Raw genomic sequence first — 23,004 nt, 5'->3', positions numbered from 1 at the left:
TCACCGAACCCTCACCACGACCACCAGGGCGATCAGGATGAGCGGCATGAAAGGCACGAACTAAATCGGCCGCATGAACATCAGAGGCGACCACCCAGGAATTATCCTCCTGACCATAGCCCTTCCACTTGACCAGGTACTGAAGTCTTCGCCTGGAGAGGCGAGAATCCAAGATCTTCTCCACCACGTACTCCAACTCGCCCTCAACCAACACCGGAGCAGGAGGCTCAGCAGAAGGAACTACAGGCACAACGTACCGCCGCAACAAGGACCTATGAAATACATTGTGAATAGCAAACGACACAGGAAGATCCAGACGAAAAGATACAGGATTAAGGATTTCCAATATCTTGTAAGGACCAATAAAACGAGGTTTAAATTTGGGAGAGGAGACCTTCATAGGAACAAAGCGGGAAGAAAGCCATACCAAATCCCCAACGCGTAGTCGGGGACCCACACCGCGGCGGCGGTTGGCAAAGCGCTGAGCCCTCTCCTGTGACAACTTCAAGTTGTCCACCACATGATTCCAGATCCGCTGCAACCTATCCACCACAGAATCCACCCCAGGACAGTCAGAAGACTCCACATGACCTGAAGAAAAGCGAGGATGGAAACCAGTGTTGCAGAAAAAAGGCGAAACCAAGGTGGCGGAACTAGCCCGATTATTAAGGGCAAACTCAGCCAACGGCAAGAATGTCACCCAATCGTCCTGATCAGCAGAGACAAAACACCTCAAATAAGCCTCCAAAGTCTGATTGGTTCGCTCCGTCTGTCCATTAGTCTGAGGATGGAAAGCAGAGGAAAACGACAAATCAATGCCCATCCTACTACAAAAGGATCGCCAGAACCTGGAAACGAACTGGGATCCTCTATCTGACACAATATTCTCAGGGATGCCGTGCAAACGAACCACGTTCTGGAAAAACACAGGAACCAGATCGGAAGAGGAAGGCAGCTTAGGCAAAGGAACCAAATGGACCATCTTGGAGAAGCGATCACATATCACCCAGATAACAGACATGCCCTGAGATAGCGGAAGATCAGAAATGAAATCCATGGAGATATGTGTCCAAGGTCTCTTCGGGACAGGCAAGGGCAAGAGCAACCCGCTGGCACGAGAACAGCAAGGCTTAGCTCTAGCACAAGTCCCACAGGACTGCACAAATGACCGCACATCCCTTGACAAAGAAGGCCACCAAAAGGACCTGGCCACCAGATCTCTGGTGCCAAAAATTCCCGGGTGACCTGCCAACACCGAGGAATGAACCTCGGAAATGACTCTGCTGGTCCACTTATCCGGAACAAACAGTCTGTCAGGTGGACAAGACTCAGGCCTATCAGCTTGAAATCTCTGCAACACACGTCGCAGATCCGGAGAAATAGCTGATAAGATAACTCCATCCTTAAGAATACCAACAGGATCAGCGACTCCAGGAGCATCAGGCACAAAGCTCCTAGAAAGAGCATCGGCCTTCACATTCTTTGAACCTGGTAAATACGAGACAACAAAATCAAAGCGGGAGAAAAACAATGACCAGCGGGCCTGTCTCGGATTAAGGCGTTTAGCAGACTCGAGATACATCAGATTTTTGTGATCAGTCAAGACCACCACACGATGCTTAGCACCCTCGAGCCAATGACGCCACTCCTCAAATGCCCACTTCATGGCCAACAACTCCCGATTGCCCACATCATAATTTCGCTCGGCAGGCGAAAACTTCCTAGAGAAAAAGGCACAAGGTTTCATAACAGAGCAACCAGGGCCTCTCTGCGACAAAACGGCCCCTGCTCCAATCTCCGAAGCATCCACCTCAACCTGAAAGGGAAGTGAGACATCGGGCTGGCACAAAACAGGCGCCGAAGTAAACCGGCGTTTCAACTCCTGGAAAGCCTCCACGGCAGCAGGAGCCCAGTTAGCTACATCGGAGCCCTTCTTGGTCATATCCGTCAAAGGTTTCACAACGCTAGAAAAATTAGCGATAAAACGACGGTAGAAGTTAGCGAAACCCAAGAACTTCTGAAGACTCTTAACTGACGAGGGCTGAGTCCAATCAAGAATAGCTCGGACCTTGACCGGGTCCATCTCCACAGCAGAAGGGGAAAAAATAAACCCCAAAAAGGGAACCTTCTGTACACCAAAGAGACACTTTGAGCCTTTGACAAACAAAGAATTTTCACGCAAAATTTTAAAGACCAACCTGACCTGCTCCACATGCGAGTCCCAATCATCAGAAAAAACCAAAATATCATCCAGATAAACGATCAAAAATTTATCCAGATACTTCCGGAAAATGTCATGCATAAAGGACTGAAAAACTGAAGGCGCATTGGAGAGCCCAAAAGGCATCACCAAGTACTCAAAATGACCTTCGGGCGTATTGAATGCGGTTTTCCATTCATCACCTTGCTTAATGCGCACAAGGTTGTACGCACCACGAAGGTCTATCTTGGTGAACCACTTGGCACCTTTAATTCGGGCAAACAAGTCAGACAACAGCGGCAGAGGATACTGAAATTTGACAGTGATCTTATTTAAAAGCCGATAATCAATACAAGGCCTCAAAGATCCGTCCTTTTTAGCCACAAAAAAGAATCCTGCACCAAGAGGGGAAGAAGACGGACGAATATGTCCTTTCTCCAAAGACTCCTTGATATACGAACGCATAGCGGTATGTTCAGGTACCGACAGATTAAAGAGTCTTCCCTTAGGAAATTTACTGCCTGGAATCAAATCTATAGCACAGTCACAGTCCCTATGAGGAGGCAATGCACTGGACCTGGACTCGCTAAAGACATCCTGATAATCAGACAAATACTCCGGAACTTCCGAAGGCGTAGAAGAAGCAATAGACACAGGCAGGATATCCCCATGAATACCACGACAGCCCCAACTAGAAACTGACATAGCCTTCCAGTCCAGGACGGGATTATGGGTCTGTAACCATGGCAGCCCTAAAACAACCAAATCATGCATTTTATGTAAAACAAGAAAACGTATCACCTCGCGGTGTTCAGGAGTCATGCACATGGTAACCTGTGTCCAATACTGCGGTTTATTTGCTGCCAATGGCGTAGCATCAATACCCCTAAGAGGAATAGGATTTTCTAATGGTTCAAGAGTAAAACCACAGCGCTTAGCAAATGACAGATCCATAAGACTCAGGGCAGCACCTGAATCTACAAACGCCATGACAGGATAAGACGACAGTGAGCAAATCAAAGTTACAGACAGAATAAATTTAGGTTGCAAATTTCCAGCGGTGACCGGACCAACAACCTTAGCTATACGTTTAGAGCATGCTGAGATAACATGTGTAGAATCACCACAGTAGTAGCACAAGCCATTCCGGCGTCTATGAATTTTCCGCTCATTTCTGGTCAGGATTCTATCACATTGCATTAAATCAGGTGTCTGTTCAGACAACACCATGAGGGAATTTGCGGTTTTTCTATCACATTGCACCGAATTAGGTGTCTGTTCAGACAACACCATGAGGGAATTTGCGGTCTTGCGCTCCCGCAATCGCCGGTCAATTTGAATAGCCAGTGCCATAGCATCATTCAGACCTGTGGGAATGGGAAAACCCACCATAACATCTTTAATGGCATCAGAAAGACCATTTCTAAAATTAGCGGCCAGTGCACAGTCGTTCCAATGTGTCAGCACGGACCATTTCCGAAATTTTTGGCAATACACTTCAGCCTCGTCCTGCCCCTGAGACATAGCCAGCAGGGCCTTTTCTGCCTGAATCTCAAGATTGGGTTCCTCATAAAGTAAACCGAGCGCCAGAAAAAACGCATCAATATCAGCCAATGCCGGATCTCCTGGCGCCAGCGAAAAAGCCCAATCTTGAGGGTCACCCCGTAAGAACGAAATAACAATTTTTACTTGCTGAGCGGAGTCTCCAGATGAACAGGGTCTCAGGGACAAAAACAATTTACAATTATTCTTGAAATTCCTAAACTTAAACCTGTCTCCGGAAAACAGTTCAGGAATCGGTATCTTAGGTTCTGACCCAGGACTTCTGATAACATAATCTTGTATGCCCTGCACACGAGTAGCCAGCTGGTCCACACTTGTAATCAAGGTCTGGACATTCATGTCTGCAGCAAGCATAAGCCACTCTGAGGTAAAGGGGATGAAGAAAAAAAAAAAAAAAAAAAAAAAATGAGAGAGGAGAAAAAAAAAAAAAAAAAACTCAGAATCTTCTTTCTTATAATCCCTCTTTTGCAATGCATTAAACATTTAATATAGGCCTGGCAAACTGTTGTGACCCCAATGGCGAGGGTCTCAGAGGAACGTGGAAGTCTGCAAGATACAAAAATCCAGCTCATAGGGCAGTGGTAACTGGGTTGACCATATATCTACTCCTAACGCCAACACTAGAAGTAGCCGGGGGTCATACCTACGTTGATCCTAGATGACTCGCGCCAGCCGGAGAATCTAAATACCCCTAGTAGAGGAAAACAAAGACCTCTCTTGCCTCCAGAGAAAGGGACCCCAAAGCAGGATAGAAGCCCCCCACAAATAATAACGGTGAGGTAAGAGGAAATGACAAACACAGAAATGAACCAGGTTTAGCACAGAGAGGCCCGCTAACTAATAGCAGAATATAGAAAGGTAACTTATATGGTCAACAAAAAACCCTATCAAAAATCCACACTGGAAATTCAAGAACCCCCGAACCGTCTAACGGTCCGGGGGGAGAACACCAGCGCCCTAGAGCTTCCAGCAAAAGTCAGGATACAGATTAGGAACAAGCTGGACAAAAATACAACACCAAAAACAAATAGCAAAAAGCAAAGTAAATGACTTAGCTGAATAACCGGACCAGGATCAGTAGACAAGAGCACAGCAGATTAGCTCTGATAACTACGTTGCCAGGCATAGAACTGAGTGTCCAGGGAGCTTATAAAGCAACGCCCCTAACTAACGACCCAGGTGCGGATAAAAGGAAAGACAGAAAAACCAGAGTCAAAAAACTAGTAACCACTAGAGGGAGCCAAAAAGCAAATTCACAACAGATAATCTCACTACAAGGGTACAAAACATCCAAGATTTTGTGGTTCAGAATCCGATGTCAGAGCCTAAGATTCCAATTCCTGATTTATTTTTTGGTGATAGATCTAAGTTTTTGAATTTCAAAAATAATTGTAAATTGTTTCTAGCTTTGAAACCTCGCTCCTCAGGTGATCCTGCTCAACAAGTAAGGATCATTATTTCTTTGTTACGTAGTGACCCTCAAGACTGGGCATTTTCCCTTGCGCCAGGAGATCCGGCATTGCGTGATGTGGATGCGTTTTTCCTGGCGCTCGGATTGCTTTATGACGAACCTAATTCAGTGGATCAGGCAGAGAAAATCTTGCTGGCTCTGTGTCAGGGTCAGGATGAAGCAGAGATATATTGTCAGAAGTTTAGAAAGTGGTCTGTGGTCACTCAGTGGAATGAATGTGCCCTGGCAGCAATCTTCAGAAAGGGTCTCTCTGAAGCCCTTAAAGATGTCATGGTGGGATTTCCTATGCCTGCTGGTCTGAATGAGTCTATGTCTTTGGCTATTCAGATCGATCGGCGCTTGCGTAAGCGTAAAACTGTGCACCATTTGGCGGTAATATCTGAGCATGGGCCTGAGCCTATGCAGTGTGATAGGACTTTGACCAGAGCTGAATGGCAGGAACAGAGACGTCGGAATGGGCTGTGTTTTTACTGTGGTGATTCCACTCATGCTATCTCCGATTGTCCTAAGCGCACTAAGCGGTTCGCTAGGTCTGCCACCATTGGTACGGTACAGTCAAAATTTCTATTGTCCGTTACTCTGATTTGTTCTTTGTCTTCCTACTCTGTTATGGCATTTGTGGATTCAGGCATTGCCCTGAATTTGATGGACTTGGAGTATGCTAGGCGCTGTGGTTTTTTCTTGGAGCCCTTGCAGCATCCTATTCCATTGAGAGGAATTGATGCCACGCCTTTGTCCAAGAATAAGCCTCAGTACTGGACCCAATTGACCATGTGCATGGCTCCTGCACATCAGGAGGATATCCGTTTTTTGGTGTTGCATAATCTGCATGATGTGGTCGTTTTAGGGTTACCATGGCTACAGGTCCATAATCCAGTATTGGACTGGAAATCTATGTCTGTGTCCAGCTGGGGTTGCCAGGGGGTACATGGTGATGTTCCATTTTTGTCAATTTCGGCTTCTACTCCTTCTGAGGTTCCGGAGTTTTTGTCGGATTATCAGGATGTATTTGATGAGCCCAAAGCCAGTGCCCTACCTCCTCATAGGGATTGCGATTGTGCAATTAATTTGATTCCTGGTAGTAAGTTTCCTAAGGGCCGATTATTCAATTTACCTGTGCCAGAGCACGCCGCTATGCGGAGTTATATAAAGGAATCCTTGGAGAAAGGCCATATTCGCCCATCGTCATCACCGTTGGGAGCAGGGTTCTTTTTTGTGGCCAAGAAGGATGGTTCTTTGAGACCTTGTATTGATTACCGCCTTCTTAATAAAATTACTGTCAAATTTCAGTATCCTTTGCCGTTGCTGTCTGACTTGTTTGCTCGTATTAAAGGGGCTAGTTGGTTTACCAAGATAGACCTTCGAGGAGCGTATAATCTCGTGCGTATTAAACGGGGCGATGAATGGAAAACAGCATTTAATACGCCCGAGGGCCATTTTGAGTACCTGGTGATGCCATTCGGGCTTTCCAATGCTCCATCAGTATTTCAGTCCTTTATGCATGACATCTTCCGAGAGTACCTGGATAAATTCCTGATTGTGTATTTGGATGATATTTTGGTCTTTTCGGATGATTGGGAGTCTCATGTGAAGCAGGTCAGAATGGTGTTCCAGGTCCTTCGTGCTAATTCCTTGTTTGTGAAGGGGTCAAAGTGTCTCTTTGGAGTTCAGAAGGTTTCATTTTTGGGGTTCATTTTTTCCCCTTCTACTGTCGAGATGGACCCTGTTAAAGTCCAGGCCATTCATGATTGGACTCAGCCGACATCTGTGAAGAGCCTGCAAAAGTTCCTGGGCTTTGTTAATTTTTATCGTCGCTTCATCGCTAATTTTTCTAGTATTGCTAAACCATTGACTGATTTGACCAAGAAGGGTGCTGATGTGGTCAATTGGTCTTCTGCGGCCGTGGATGCTTTTCAGGAATTGAAGCGTCGTTTTTCTTCTGCCCCTGTGTTGTGCCAGCCAGATGTTTCGCTCCCGTTTCAGGTTGAGGTTGATGCTTCTGAGATTGGAGCAGGGGCTGTTTTGTCGCAAAGAAGTTCTGATGGCTCGGGAATTAAGCCATGTGCTTTCTTTTCTAGAAAGTTTTCGCCTGCTGAGCGCAATAATGATGTTGGTAATCGTGAATTGTTGGCCATGAAGTGGGCATTCGAGGAGTGGCGTCATTGGCTGGAAGGATCCAAGCATCACGTGGTGTTCTTGACAGATCACAAAAATTTGACTTATCTTGAGTCTGCCAAACGGTTGAATCCGAGACAGGCTCGATGGGCGTTATTTTTCTCCCGTTTTGATTTTGTGGTTTCATACCTTCCGGGCTTTAAGAATGTGAAGGCTGATGCCCTGTCAAGAAGTTTTGTGCCTGACTCTCCGGGTGTTTCTGAGCCGGCAGGTATTCTCAAAGAGGGGATAATTTTGTCTGCCATCTCCCCTGATTTGCGGCGGGTGCTGCAAAAATTTCAGGCTGATAGACCTGACCGTTGCCCAGCAGAGAAACTGTTTGTCCCTGATAAATGGACTAGCAGAGTTATCTCTGAGCTTCATTGTTCGGTGTTGGCTGGGCATCCTGGAATCTTTGGTACCAGAGATTTGGTGGCTAGATCCTTTTGGTGGCCTTCTTTGTCACGGGATGTGCGTTCTTTTGTGCAGTCCTGTGGGACTTGTGCTCGGGCTAAGCCCTGCTGTTCTCGTGCTAGTGGGTTGCTTTTGCCCTTGCCGGTCCCGAAGAGGCCCTGGACGCATATTTCTATGGATTTTATTTCGGATCTCCCCGTCTCTCAAAAGATGTCGGTCATTTGGGTGGATTGTGATCGCTTTTCTAAGATGGTCCATTTGGTACCCTTGTCTAAATTGCCTTCCTCCTCTGATTTGGTGCCATTGTTTTTCCAGCATGTGGTTCGTTTACATGGCATTCCGGAGAACATCGTTTCGGACAGAGGTTCTTCTCAGTTTGTTTCGAGGTTTTGGCGATCCTTTTGTGCTAGGATGGGCATTGATCTGTCTTTTTCCTTGGCTTTCCATCCTCAGACAAATGGCCAAACTGAACGAACTAATCAGACGTTGGAAACATATCTGAGATGCTTTGTTTCTGCTGATCAGGATGATTGGGTGTCCTTTTTGCCGTTGGCTGAGTTTGCCCTTAATAATCGGGCCAGCTCGGCTACTTTGGTTTCACCGTTTTTCTGCAATTCTGGTTTCCATCCTCGTTTCTCTTCAGGGCAGGTTGAGTCTTCTGACTGTCCTGGTGTAGATACTGTGGTGAATAGGTTGCAGCAGATTTGGACTCATGTGGTGGACAATTTGACATTGTCCCAGGAGAAGGCTCAACGTTTCGCTAACCGCCGGCGCTGTGTGGGTCCCCGACTTCGTGTTGGGGATTTAGTTTGGTTGTCGTCTCGTTATGTTCCTATGAAGGTTTCCTCTCCTAAGTTTAAGCCTCGTTTCATTGGTCCATATAAAATTTCTGAGGTTATCAATCCTGTGTCATTTTGTTTGGCCCTTCCAGATTCTTTTGCCATCCATAATGTGTTCCATAGGTCGTTGTTGCGGAGATATGTGGCGCCTGTGGTTCCATCCGTTGACCCTCCTGCTCCGGTGTTGGTTGAGGGGGAGTTGGAGTATGTGGTGGAGAAGATTTTGGATTCTCGTATTTCGAGACGGAAACTCCAGTACTTGGTCAAGTGGAAGGGTTATGCTCAGGAGGATAATTCCTGGGTTTTTGCCTCTGATGTTCATGCGGACGATCTGGTTCGTGCCTTTCATTTGGCTCATCCTGGTCGGCCTGGGGGCTCTCGTGAGGGTTCGGTGACCCCTCCTCAAGGGGGGGGTACTGTTGTGAATTCTGTTTTCGGGCTCCCTCCTGTGGTCATGAATGGTACTTCGGCTGGTTCTGTCCATGGACTTTCTCCGATGCCTGTGGGTGTTTCTGAGTTTCCTTGTACAGGTGACGAGGCTAATTCGTTAGTGGGCTGCTCTATTTAACTCCACTTGGATCCTTGTCCGATGCCAGCTGTCAATGTTGTAGCATTGGTCTAGTTCGCTCCTGGATCTTCCTGGTTACCTCTTTCCTCCAGCAGAAGCTAAGTTTTGCTTTGCTTTTTTCTTGTTTGCTATTTTTTCTGTCCAGCATGCTTATGTGAATTTTGCCTTGCTTGCTGGAAGCTCTGGGACGCAGAGGGGCGCCGCCGCTCCGTTAGTCGGTGTGGAAGGTATTTTTCTCTGCACTCTCTGTGTGGCTTTTGTAGGGTTTTTTGCTGACTGCAAAGTGACCTTTCCTATCTTCTGTCTGTTTAGTAAGTCGGGCCTCTCTTTGCTAAATCTATTTCATCTCTGTGTTTGTGATTTCATCTTACTCACAGTCAATATATGTGGGGGGCTGCCTTTTCCTTTGGGGAATTTTCTCTGAGGCAAGATAGGCTTATTTTTCCTATCTCTAGGGCTAGCTAGTTCTGAGGCTGTGACGAGGCGCCTAGGTCATGATAGGAGCGCTCCACGGCTATTTCTAGTGTGCGTGATAGGATTAGGGATTGCGGTCAGCAGAGGTTCCACTTCCCAGAGCTTGTCCTGTATTAATGTGCTATCAGGTCTTTTCTGGTGCTCTAACTACCACGTCCACTATTTATCCTAACCACCAGATCATAACAGTACAGCTGGCCAAAAGTATTGATGCATCTCAATAGAGGGATAAGTGAAGCTCTGAGACCATTTTTTTTTCTTTGCAGCGTGTTCTGTCTCACTTATCCCCATTACCTCTGGGTGGTTCAGAACACAGGTGTGGACATGGACATTCAAGGTCTGTCCTCTTGGATGGATAATCTCACTACAAGGGTACAAAACATCCAAGATTTCGTGGTTCAGAATCCGATGTCAGAGCCTAAGATTCCAATTCCTGATTTATTTTTTGGTGATAGATCTAAGTTTTTGAATTTCAAAAATAATTGTAAATTGTTTCTAGCTTTGAAACCTTGCTCCTCAGGTGATCCTGCTCAACAAGTAAGGATCATTATTTCTTTGTTACGTAGTGACCCTCAAGACTGGGCATTTTCCCTTGCGCCAGGAGATCCGGCATTGCGTGATGTGGATGCGTTTTTCCTGGCGCTCGGATTGCTTTATGACGAACCTAATTCAGTGGATCAGGCAGAGAAAATCTTGCTGGCTCTGTGTCAGGGTCAGGATGAAGCGGAGATATATTGTCAGAAGTATAGAAAGTGGTCTGTGGTCACTCAGTGGAATGAATGTGCCTTGGCAGCAATCTTCAGAAAGGGTCTCTCTGAAGCCCTTAAAGATGTCATGGTGGGATTTCCTATGCCTGCTGGTCTGAATGAGTCTATGTCTTTGGCTATTCAGATCGATCGGCGCTTGCGTAAGCGTAAAACTGTGCACCATTTGGCGGTAATATCTGAGCATGGGCCTGAGCCTATGCAGTGTGATAGGACTTTGACCAGAGCTGAATGGCAGGAACACAGACGTCGGAATGGGCTGTGTTTTTACTGTGGTGATTCCACTCATGCTATCTCCGATTGTCCTAAGCGCACTAAGCGGTTCGCTAGGTCTGCCACCATTGGTACGGTACAGTCAAAATTTCTATTGTCCGTTACTCTGATTTGTTCTTTGTCTTCCTACTCTGTTATGGCATTTGTGGATTCAGGCGTTGCCCTGAATTTGATGGACTTGGAGTATGCTAGGCGCTGTGGTTTTTTCTTGGAGCCCTTGCAGCATCCTATTCCATTGAGAGGAATTGATGCCACGCCTTTGTCCAAGAATAAGCCTCAGTACTGGACCCAATTGACCATGTGCATGGCTCCTGCACATCAGGAGGATATCCGTTTTTTGGTGTTGCATAATCTGCATGATGTGGTCGTTTTAGGGTTACCATGGCTACAGGTCCATAATCCAGTATTGGACTGGAAATCTATGTCTGTGTCCAGCTGGGGTTGCCAGGGGGTACATGGTGATGTTCCATTTTTGTCAATTTCGGCTTCTACTCCTTCTGAGGTTCCGGAGTTTTTGTCGGATTATCAGGATGTATTTGATGAGCCCAAAGCCAGTGCCCTACCTCCTCATAGGGATTGCGATTGTGCAATTAATTTGATTCCTGGTAGTAAGTTTCCTAAGGGCCGATTATTCAATTTACCTGTGCCAGAGCACGCCGCTATGCGGAGTTATATAAAGGAATCCTTGGAGAAAGGCCATATTCGCCCATCGTCATCACCGTTGGGAGCAGGGTTCTTTTTTGTGGCCAAGAAGGATGGTTCTTTGAGACCTTGTATTGATTACCGCCTTCTTAATAAAATTACTGTCAAATTTCAGTGTCCTTTGCCGTTGCTGTCTGACTTGTTTGCTCGTATTAAAGGGGCTAGTTGGTTTACCAAGATAGACCTTCGAGGAGCGTATAATCTCGTGCGTATTAAACGGGGCGATGAATGGAAAACAGCATTTAATACGCCCGAGGGCCATTTTGAGTACCTGGTGATGCCATTCGGGCTTTCCAATGCTCCATCAGTATTTCAGTCCTTTATGCATGACATCTTCCGAGAGTACCTGGATAAATTCCTGATTGTGTATTTGGATGATATTTTGGTCTTTTCGGATGATTGGGAGTCTCATGTGAAGCAGGTCAGAATGGTGTTCCAGGTCCTTCGTGCTAATTCCTTGTTTGTGAAGGGGTCAAAGTGTCTCTTTGGAGTTCAGAAGGTTTCATTTTTGGGGTTCATTTTTTCCCCTTCTACTGTCGAGATGGACCCTGTTAAAGTCCAGGCCATTCATGATTGGACTCAGCCGACATCTGTGAAGAGCCTGCAAAAGTTCCTGGGCTTTGTTAATTTTTATCGTCGCTTCATCGCTAATTTTTCTAGTATTGCTAAACCATTGACTGATTTGACCAAGAAGGGTGCTGATGTGGTCAATTGGTCTTCTGCGGCCGTGGATGCTTTTCAGGAATTGAAGCGTCGTTTTTCTTCTGCCCCTGTGTTGTGCCAGCCAGATGTTTCGCTCCCGTTTCAGGTTGAGGTTGATGCTTCTGAGATTGGAGCAGGGGCTGTTTTGTCGCAAAGAAGTTCTGATGGCTCGGGAATTAAGCCATGTGCTTTCTTTTCTAGAAAGTTTTCGCCTGCTGAGCGCAATAATGATGTTGGTAATCGTGAATTGTTGGCCATGAAGTGGGCATTCGAGGAGTGGTGTCATTGGCTGGAAGGATCCAAGCATCACGTGGTGGTCTTGACAGATCACAAAAATTTGACTTATCTTGAGTCTGCCAAACGGTTGAATCCGAGACAGGCTCGATGGGCGTTATTTTTCTCCCGTTTTGATTTTGTGGTTTCATACCTTCCGGGCTTTAAGAATGTGAAGGCTGATGCCCTGTCAAGAAGTTTTGTGCCTGACTCTCCGGGTGTTTCTGAGCCGGCAGGTATTCTCAAAGAGGGGATAATTTTGTCTGCCATCTCCCCTGATTTGCGGCGGGTGCTGCAAAAATTTCAGGCTGATAGACCTGACCGTTGCCCAGCAGAGAAACTGTTTGTCCCTGATAAATGGACTAGCAGAGTTATCTCTGAGCTTCATTGTTCGGTGTTGGCTGGGCATCCTGGAATCTTTGGTACCAGAGATTTGGTGGCTAGATCCTTTTGGTGGCCTTCTTTGTCACGGGATGTGCGTTCTTTTGTGCAGTCCTGTGGGACTTGTGCTCGGGCTAAGCCCTGCTGTTCTCGTGCTAGTGGGTTGCTTTTGCCCTTGCCGGTCCCGAAGAGGCCCTGGACGCATATTTCTATGGATTTTATTTCGGATCTCCCCGTCTCTCAAAAGATGTCGGTCATTTGGGTGGATTGTGATCGCTTTTCTAAGATGGTCCATTTGGTACCCTTGTCTAAATTGCCTTCCTCCTCTGATTTGGTGCCATTGTTTTTCCAGCATGTGGTTCGTTTACATGGCATTCCGGAGAACATCGTTTCGGACAGAGGTTTTCAGTTTGTTTCGAGGTTTTGGCGATCCTTTTGTGCTAGGATGGGCATTGATCTGTCTTTTTCCTTGGCTTTCCATCCTCAGACAAATGGCCAAACTGAACGAACTAATCAGACGTTGGAAACATATCTGAGATGCTTTGTTTCTGCTGATCAGGATGATTGGGTGTCCTTTTTGCCGTTGGCTGAGTTTGCCCTTAATAATCGGGCCAGCTCGGCTACTTTGGTTTCACCGTTTTTCTGCAATTCTGGTTTCCATCCTCGTTTCTCTTCAGGGCAGGTTGAGTCTTCTGACTGTCCTGGTGTAGATACTGTGGTGAATAGGTTGCAGCAGATTTGGACTCATGTGGTGGACAATTTGACATTGTCCCAGGAGAAGGCTCAACGTTTCGCTAACCGCCGGCGCTGTGTGGGTCCCCGACTTCGTGTTGGGGATTTAGTTTGGTTGTCGTCTCGTTATGTTCCTATGAAGGTTTCCTCTCCTAAGTTTAAGCCTCGTTTCATTGGTCCATATAAAATTTCTGAGGTTATCAATCCTGTGTCATTTTGTTTGGCCCTTCCAGATTCTTTTGCCATCCATAATGTGTTCCATAGGTCGTTGTTGCGGAGATATGTGGCGCCTGTGGTTCCATCCGTTGACCCTCCTGCTCCGGTGTTGGTTGAGGGGGAGTTGGAGTATGTGGTGGAGAAGATTTTGGATTCTCGTATTTCGAGACGGAAACTCCAGTACTTGGTCAAGTGGAAGGGTTATGCTCAGGAGGATAATTCCTGGGTTTTTGCCTCTGATGTTCATGCGGCCGATCTGGTTCGTGCCTTTCATTTGGCTCATCCTGGTCGGCCTGGGGGCTCTCGTGAGGGTTCAGTGACCCCTCCTCAAGGGGGGGGTACTGTTGTGAATTCTGTTTTCGGGCTCCCTCCTGTGGTCATGAATGGTACTTCGGCTGGTTCTGTCCATGGACTTTCTCCGATGCCTGTGGGTGTTTCTGAGTTTCCTTGTACAGGTGACGAGGCTAATTCGTTAGTGGGCTGCTCTATTTAACTCCACTTGGATCCTTGTCCGATGCCAGCTGTCAATGTTGTAGCATTGGTCTAGTTCGCTCCTGGATCTTCCTGGTTACCTGTTTCCTCCAGCAGAAGCTAAGTTTTGCTTTGCTTTTTTCTTGTTTGCTATTTTTTCTGTCCAGCATGCTTATGTGAATTTTGCCTTGCTTGCTGGAAGCTATGGGACGCAAAGGGGCGCCTCCGCTCCGTTAGTCGGTGTGGAAGGTATTTTTCCCTGCACTCTCTGTGTGGCTTTTGTAGTGTTTTTTGCTGACTGCAAAGTGACCTTTCCTATCTTCTGTCTGTTTAGTAAGTCGGGCCTCTCTTTGCTAAATCTATTTAATCTCTGTGTTTGTGATTTCATCTTACTCACAGTCAATATATGTGGGGGGCTGCCTTTTCCTTTGGGGAATTTTCTCTGAGGCAAGATAGGCTTATTTTTCCTATCTCTAGGGCTAGCTAGTTCTGAGGCTGTGACGAGGCGCCTAGGTCATGATAGGAGCGCTCCACGGCTATTTCTAGTGTGCGTGATAGGATTAGGGATTGCGGTCAGCAGAGGTTCCACTTCCCAGAGCTTGTCCTGTATTAATGTGCTATCAGGTCTTTTCTGGTGCTCTTACTACCACGTCCACTATTTATCCTAACCACCAGATCATAACAGTACAGCTGGCCAAAAGTATTGATGCATCTCAATAGAGGGATAAGTGAAGCTCTGAGACCATTTTTTTTTCTTTGCAGCGTGTTCTGTCTCACTTATCCCCATTACCTCTGGGTGGTTCAGAACACAGGTGTGGACATGGACATTTAAGGTCTGTCCTCTTGGATGGATAATCTCACTACAAGGGTACAATACATCCAAGATTTTGTGGTTCAGAATCCGATGTCAGAGCCTAAGATTCCAATTCCTGATTTATTTTTTGGTGATAGATCTAAGTTTTTGAATTTCAAAAATAATTGTAAATTGTTTCTAGCTTTGAAACCTCGCTCCTCAGGTGATCCTGCTCAACAAGTAAGGATCATTATTTCTTTGTTACGTAGTGACCCTCAAGACTGGGCATTTTCCCTTGCGCCAGGAGATCCGGCATTGCGTGATGTGGATGCGTTTTTCCTGGCGCTCGGATTGCTTTATGACGAACCTAATTCAGTGGATCAGGCAGAGAAAATCTTGCTGGCTCTGTGTCAGGGTCAGGATGAAGCAGAGATATATTGTCAGAAGTTTAGAAAGTGGTCTGTGGTCACTCAGTGGAATGAATGTGCCCTGGCAGCAATCTTCAGAAAGGGTCTCTCTGAAGCCCTTAAAGATGTCATGGTGGGATTTCCTATGCCTGCTGGTCTGAATGAGTCTATGTTTTTGGCTATTCAGATCGATCGGCGCTTGCGTAAGCGTAAAACTGTGCACCATTTGGCGGTAATATCTGAGCATGGGCCTGAGCCTATGCAGTGTGATAGGACTTTGACCAGAGCTGAATGGCAGGAACACAGACGTCGGAATGGGCTGTGTTTTTACTGTGGTGATTCCACTCATGCTATCTCCGATTGTCCTAAGCGCACTAAGCGGTTCGCTAGGTCTGCCACCATTGGTACGGTACAGTCAAAATTTCTATTGTCCGTTACTCTGATTTGTTCTTTGTCTTCCTACTCTGTTATGGCATTTGTGGATTCAGGCGTTGCCCTGAATTTGATGGACTTGGAGTATGCTAGGCGCTGTGGTTTTTTCTTGGAGCCCTTGCAGCATCCTATTCCATTGAGAGGAATTGATGCCACGCCTTTGGCCAAGAATAAGCCTCAGTACTGGACCCAATTGACCATGTGCATGGCTCCTGCACATCAGGAGGATATCCGTTTTTTGGTGTTGCATAATCTGCATGATGTGGTCGTTTTAGGGTTACCATGGCTACAGGTCCATAATCCAGTATTGGACTGGAAATCTATGTCTGTGTCCAGCTGGGGTTGCCAGGGGGTACTGTTGTGAATTCTGTGGCTGAGTTCACTTCTGTGGTCACAAGTGGTATTGCAGTCTCTGGGCTTCCTCCCTCAGGTGTTTTGGTGAGCTCGTTGGCTGCCTTGCTATTTAGCTCCACCTGAGTCTGTCTTCCTTGCTCCTTGTCAATGTTCCAGTGTTGGATCTGAGCTACTGCATCTTTCCTTGGGCCTGCTGCTCTGCTAGATAAGTGCTTCTAGTTTGTTTTCTGTTTTTTCTGTCCAGCTTGCTATTATCTTTTGCTGGAAGCTCTGAGAAGCAAAGGGGTGCACCGCCGTGCTGTTAGTTCGGCACGGTGGGTCTTTTTGCCCCTTTGCGTGGTTTTCGTTTTAGGGTTTTTTTGTAGACTGCATAGTTCTCTTTGCTATCCTCGCTCTGTCTAGAATATCGGGCCTCACTTTGCTGAATCTATTTCATTCCTACGTTTGTCTTTTCATCTTGCTAACAGTCATTATATGTGGGGGGCTGTCTATTCCTTTGGGGTATTTCTCTGAGGTAAGTCAGGCTTGTATTTCTATCTTCAGGCTAGTCAGCTCCTCAGGCAGTGCCGAGTTGCATAGGTAGTGATAGGCGCAATCCACTGCTGCTTATAGTTGTGTGAGGATAGATCAGGTACTGCAGTCTACAGAGATTCCACGTCTCAGAGCTCGTCCTATTGTTTTTGGTTATTGCCAGATCTCTGTATGTGCGCTGATTACTGCACGCTGTGTTGCCTGATTGCCAGCCATAACAGTACAAGGAGCCGCCCAATGATTCCCAATAGAGGGAAAAAAGAAATCCTGACATCATTTTTTTTTCTTAGCTCTGTCTTCAGTCTTTTTTTTCCCCTAGACATTAGAGTGCTTCAGGACACAGCTGTGGACATGGATATTCAGGCTCTGTGCTCCTCAATGGATAATCTCGTTGTAAATGTACAAAAGATTCAAGATACTATTGATCAGAAATCGATGCTAGAACCAAGAATTCCGATTCCTGATTTGTTTTTTGGTGACAGAACTAAGTTCCTGAGCTTCAGAAATAATTGTAAGCTATTTTTGGCCTTGAAACCTCATTCTTCTGGTAATCCTATTCAGCAGGTTTTGATTATTATTTCTTTTTTGCGCGGCGACCCACAGGACTGGGCGTTTTCTCTTGCACCAGGAGATTCTGCATTGAGTAATGTTGATGCATTTTTCCAGGCGCTGGGATTGCTTTACGATGAGCCTAATTCAGTGGATCAGGCTGAGAAAAATCTGCTGGCTTTATGCCAGGGTCAGGATGATGTAGAAGTATATTGTCAGAAATTTAGGAAGTGGTCAGTACTTACTCTGTGGAATGAATCTGCACTAGCGCCTTTGTTCAGAAAGGGTCTCTCTGAAGCTCTTAAGGATGTAATGGTGGGATTTCCTATACCTGCTGGTTTGAATGAGTCTATGTCCTTGGCCATTCAGATCGGTCGTCGCTTGCGCGAGCGTAAATCTGTGCACCATCTGGCGGTATTGTCTGAGAGTAAACCTGAGCCTATGCAGTGCGACAGGACTATGACTAAAGTAGAACGGCAAGAACACAGACGTCTGAACAGACTGTGTTTCTATTGTGGTGATTCTACTCATGCTATTTCTAATTGTCCTAAACGCACTAGGCGGTTCGATAGCTCTGCCGTTATTGGTACTGTACAGTCCAAATTCCTTTTGTCCATTACCTTAATGTGCTCTTTGTCATCGTATTCTGTCATGGCGTTTGTGGATTCAGGCGCTGCCCTGAATCTGATGGATTTGGATTATGCTAAACGTTGTGGATTTTTCTTGGAGCCTTTGCGGTGTCCTATTCCGTTGAGAGGAATTGATGCTACACCTTTGGCCAAGAATAAGCCTCAGTACTGGGCCCAGCTGACCATGTGCATGGCTCCTGCACATCAGGAAGTTATTCGCTTTCTGGTACTGCATAATTTGCATGATGTGGTCGTGTTGGGGTTGCCATGGCTACAAACCCATAATCCAGTATTGGATTGGAACTCTATGTCGGTAACCAGCTGGGGTTGTCAGGGAGTACATGGTGATGTTCCATTTTTGTCTATTTCGTCATCCATTCCTTCTGACATCCCAGAGTTCTTGTCGGACTTTCAGGATGTATTTGAAGAGTCCAAGTCTGATGCCCTACCTCCGCATAGGAATTGTGATTGTGCTATCGATTTGATTCCTGGTAGTAAATTCCCTAAGGGTCGTTTATTTAATTTGTCCGTACCTGAACACACCGCTATGCGCAGTTATGTGAAGGAGTCCCTGGAGAAGGGACATATTCGCCCATCGTCATCACCACTGGGAGCAGGGTTCTTTTTTGTAGCCAAGAAGGATGGTTCGCTAAGACCGTGTATTGATTACCGCCTTCTTAATAAGATCACTGTTAAGTTTCAGTATCCCTTGCCATTGATTTCTGACTTGTTTGCTCGGATTAAGGGGGCTAGTTGGTTTACTAAGATTGATCTTCGTGGTGCGTATAATCTGGTGAGAATCAGGCAGGGAGATGAATGGAAAACGGCATTTAATACGCCCGAGGGTCATTTTGAGTATCTGGTGATGCCGTTCGGACTTGCCAATGCTCCATCTGTTTTTCAGTCTTTTATGCATGACATTTTCCGTGAGTATCTGGATAAATTCTTGATTGTTTACTTGGATGACATTTTGATCTTCTCAGATGATTGGGAGTCTCATGTGAAGCAAGTCAGAATGGTTTTCCAGGTACTGCGTGCTAATTCCTTGTTCGTGAAGGGATCAAAGTGTCTCTTCGGTGTGCAGAAAGTTTCATTTTTGGGGTTCATCTTTTCCCCTTCTACTATCGAGATGGATCCGGTTAAGGTTCAGGCCATCCAGGATTGGACTCAGCCGACATCTCTAAAAAGTCTGCAGAAATTCCTGGGCTTTGCTAATTTTTATCGTCGCTTCATCTGTAATTTTTCTAGCATTGCCAGACCATTGACCGATTTGACCAAGAAGGGTGCTGATTTGGTTAATTGGTCTTCTGCTGCCGTGGAAGCTTTTCAGGAGTTGAAGCGTCGTTTTTGCTGTGCCCCTGTGTTGTGTCAACCTGATGTTTCTCTTCCGTTCCAGGTCGAGGTTGATGCTTCTGAGATTGGTGCAGGGGCGGTTTTGTCACAGAAAGATTCTGGTTGCTCAGTGTTCAAACCATGTGCTTTCTTTTCCAGGAAATTTTCTGCTGCTGAGCGTAATTATGATGTGGGCAACCGAGAGTTGCTGGCCATGAAGTGGGCATTCGAGGAGTGGCGTCATTGGCTTGAGGGTGCTAAGCATCGCGTGGTGGTATTGACTGATCATAAGAACCTTACTTATCTTGAGTCTGCCAAGCGCTTGAATCCTAGACAGGCCCGTTGGTCGTTATTTTTTGCTCGTTTTGATTTTGTGATTTCATACCTTCCGGGCTCTAAAAATGTGAAGGCGGATGCTCTGTCTAGGAGTTTTGTGCCCGACTCTCCGGGGTTATCTGAGCCGGCGAGTATCCTCAAGGAAGGAGTCATTGTGTCTGCCATCTCCCCTGATTTGCGGAGAGTGTTGCAGAAATTTCAGGCTAATAAACCTGATCGTTGTCCGGCCGAGAAACTGTTCGTCCCTGATAGGTGGACTAGTAAAGTTATCTCTGAACTTCATTGTTCGGTGCTGGCCGGTCATCCAGGAATCTTTGGTACCAGGGAGTTGGTTGCTAGATCCTTCTGGTGGCCATCTCTGTCACGGGATGTGCGTGCTTTTGTGCAGTCCTGTGGAATTTGTGCTAGGGCTAAGCCCTGCTGTTCACGTGCCAGTGGGTTGCTTTTGCCCTTGCCGGTCCCGAAGAGACCTTGGACACATATTTCGATGGATTTCATTTCTGACCTTCCCGTTTCTCAAAAAATGTCGGTCATTTGGGTGGTCTGTGATCGCTTTTCTAAAATGGTCCATCTGGTGCCCTTGGTTAAATTGCCTTCCTCCTCTGATTTGGTGCCTTTGTTCTTCCAGCATGTGGTTCGTTTACATGGCATTCCTGAGAATATTGTTTCTGACAGAGGTTCCCAGTTTGTCTCGAGGTTCTGGCGAGCCTTTTGTGGTAGGATGGGCATTGACCTGTCTTTCTCCTCGGCCTTCCATCCTCAGACTAATGGCCAGACCGAACGAACCAATCAGACCTTGGAAACATATCTGAGATGTTTTGTTTCCGCTGACCAGGATGATTGGGTGTCATTTTTGCCGTTGGCTGAGTTCGCCCTTAATAATCGGGCCAGCTCGGCTACCTTGGTCTCTCCATTTTTCTGCAATTCTGGGTTCCATCCTCGTTTCTCTTCAGGACAGGTTGAGTCTTCGGACTGTCCTGGTGTGGATTCTGTGGTGGACAGGTTGCAGCAGATCTGGACTCAGGTAGTGGACAATTTGACCTTGTCCCAGGAGAAGGCTCAGCTTTTCGCTAATCGCAGACGCCGTGTGGGACCCCGACTTCGTGTTGGGGATCTGGTTTGGTTATCTTCTCGTCATATTCCTATGAAGGTTTCCTCTCCTAAATTTAAACCTCGTTTTATTGGTCCGTATAGGATTTCTGAGATTCTCAATCCGGTGTCTTTTCGTCTGACCCTCCCAGACTCCTTTTCCATACATAATGTATTCCATAGGTCGTTGTTGAGGAGATACGTGGCACCTATGGTTCCATCTGTGGAGCCTCCTGCCCCTGTTTTGGTGGAGGGGGAATTGGAGTATATTGTGGAGAAGATTTTGGATTCTCGTGTCTCTAGACGGAAACTCCAGTATCTGGTCAAATGGAAGGGTTACGCTCAGGAAGATAATTCCTGGGTTTTTGCCTCTGATGTCCATGCCCCAGATCTTGTTCGTGCCTTTCATGTGGCTCATACTGGTCGGCCTGGGGGTTCTGGTGAGGGTTCGGTGACCCCTCCTCAAGGGGGGGGTACTGTTGTGAATTCTGTGGCTGAGTTCACTTCTGTGGTCACAAGTGGTATTGAAGTCTCTGGGCTTCCTCCCTCAGGTGTTTTGGTGAGCTCGTTGGCTGCCTTGCTATTTAGCTCCACCTGAGTCTGTCTTCCTTGCTCCTTGTCAATGTTCCAGTGTTGGATCTGAGCTACTGCATCTTTCCTTGGGCCTGCTGCTCTGCTAGATAAGTGCTTCTAGTTTGTTTTCTGTTTTTTCTGTCCAGCTTGCTATTATCTTTTGCTGGAAGCTCTGAGAAGCAAAGGGGTGCACCGCCGTGCTGTTAGTTCGGCACGGTGGGTCTTTTTGCCCCTTTGCGTGGTTTTCGTTTTAGGGTTTTTTTGTAGACTGCATAGTTCTCTTTGCTATCCTCGCTCTGTCTAGAATATCGGGCCTCACTTTGCTGAATCTATTTCATTCCTACGTTTGTCTTTTCATCTTGCTAACAGTCATTATATGTGGGGGGCTGCCTATTCCTTTGGGGTATTTCTCTGAGGTAAGTCAGGCTTGTATTTCTATCTTCAGGCTAGTCAGCTCCTCAGGCAGTGCCGAGTTGCATAGGTAGTGATAGGCGCAATCCACTGCTGCTTATAGTTGTGTGAGGATAGATCAGGTACTGCAGTCTACAGAGATTCCACGTCTCAGAGCTCGTCCTATTGTTTTTGGTTATTGCCAGATCTCTGTATGTGCGCTGATTACTGCACGCTGTGTTGCCTGATTGCCAGCCATAACAGGGTACATGGTGATGTTCCATTTTTGTCAATTTCGGCTTCTACTCCTTCTGAGGTTCCGGAGTTTTTGTCGGATTATCAGGATGTATTTGATGAGCCCAAAGCCAGTGCCCTACCTCTTCATAGGGATTGCGATTGTGCAATTAATTTGATTCCTGGTAGTAAGTTTCCTAAGGGCCGATTATTCAATTTACCTGTGCCAGAGCACGCCGCTATGCGGAGTTATATAAAGGAATCCTTGGAGAAAGGCCATATTCGCCCATCGTCATCACCGTTGGGAGCAGGGTTCTTTTTTGTGGCCAAGAAGGATGATTCTTTGAGACCTTGTATTGATTACCGCCTTCTTAATAAAATTACTGTCAAATTTCAGTATCCTTTGCCATTGCTGTCTGACTTGTTTGCTCGTATTAAAGGGGCTAGTTGGTTTACCAAGATAGACCTTCGAGGAGCGTATAATCTCGTGCGTATTAAACGGGGCGATGAATGGAAAACAGCATTTAATACGCCCGAGGGCCATTTTGAGTACCTGGTGATGCCATTCGGGCTTTCCAATGCTCCATCAGTATTTCAGTCCTTTATGCATGACATCTTCCGAGAGTACCTGGATAAATTCCTGATTGTGTATTTGGATGATATTTTGGTCTTTTCGGATGATTGGGAGTCTCATGTGAAGCAGGTCAGAATGGTGTTCCAGGTCCTTCGTGCTAATTCCTTGTTTGTGAAGGGGTCAAAGTGTCTCTTTGGAGTTCAGAAGGTTTCATTTTTGGGGTTCATTTTTTCCCCTTCTACTGTCGAGATGGACCCTGTTAAAGTCCAGGCCATTCATGATTGGACTCAGCCGACATCTGTGAAGAGCCTGCAAAAGTTCCTGGGCTTTGTTAATTTTTATCGTCGCTTCATCGCTAATTTTTCTAGTATTGCTAAACCATTGACTGATTTGACCAAGAAGGGTGCTGATGTGGTCAATTGGTCTTCTGCGGCCGTGGATGCTTTTCAGGAATTGAAGCGTCGTTTTTCTTCTGCCCCTGTGTTGTGCCAGCCAGATGTTTCGCTCCCGTTTCAGGTTGAGGTTGATGCTTCTGAGATTGGAGCAGGGGCTGTTTTGTCGCAAAGAAGTTCTGATGGCTCGGG

This window comes from Ranitomeya imitator, chromosome 1 (genome assembly GCF_032444005.1).
Source record: "Ranitomeya imitator isolate aRanImi1 chromosome 1, aRanImi1.pri, whole genome shotgun sequence".
Classification (NCBI taxonomy): domain Eukaryota; kingdom Metazoa; phylum Chordata; class Amphibia; order Anura; family Dendrobatidae; genus Ranitomeya; species Ranitomeya imitator.
Note: the sequence above shows the minus strand (reverse complement) of the source record.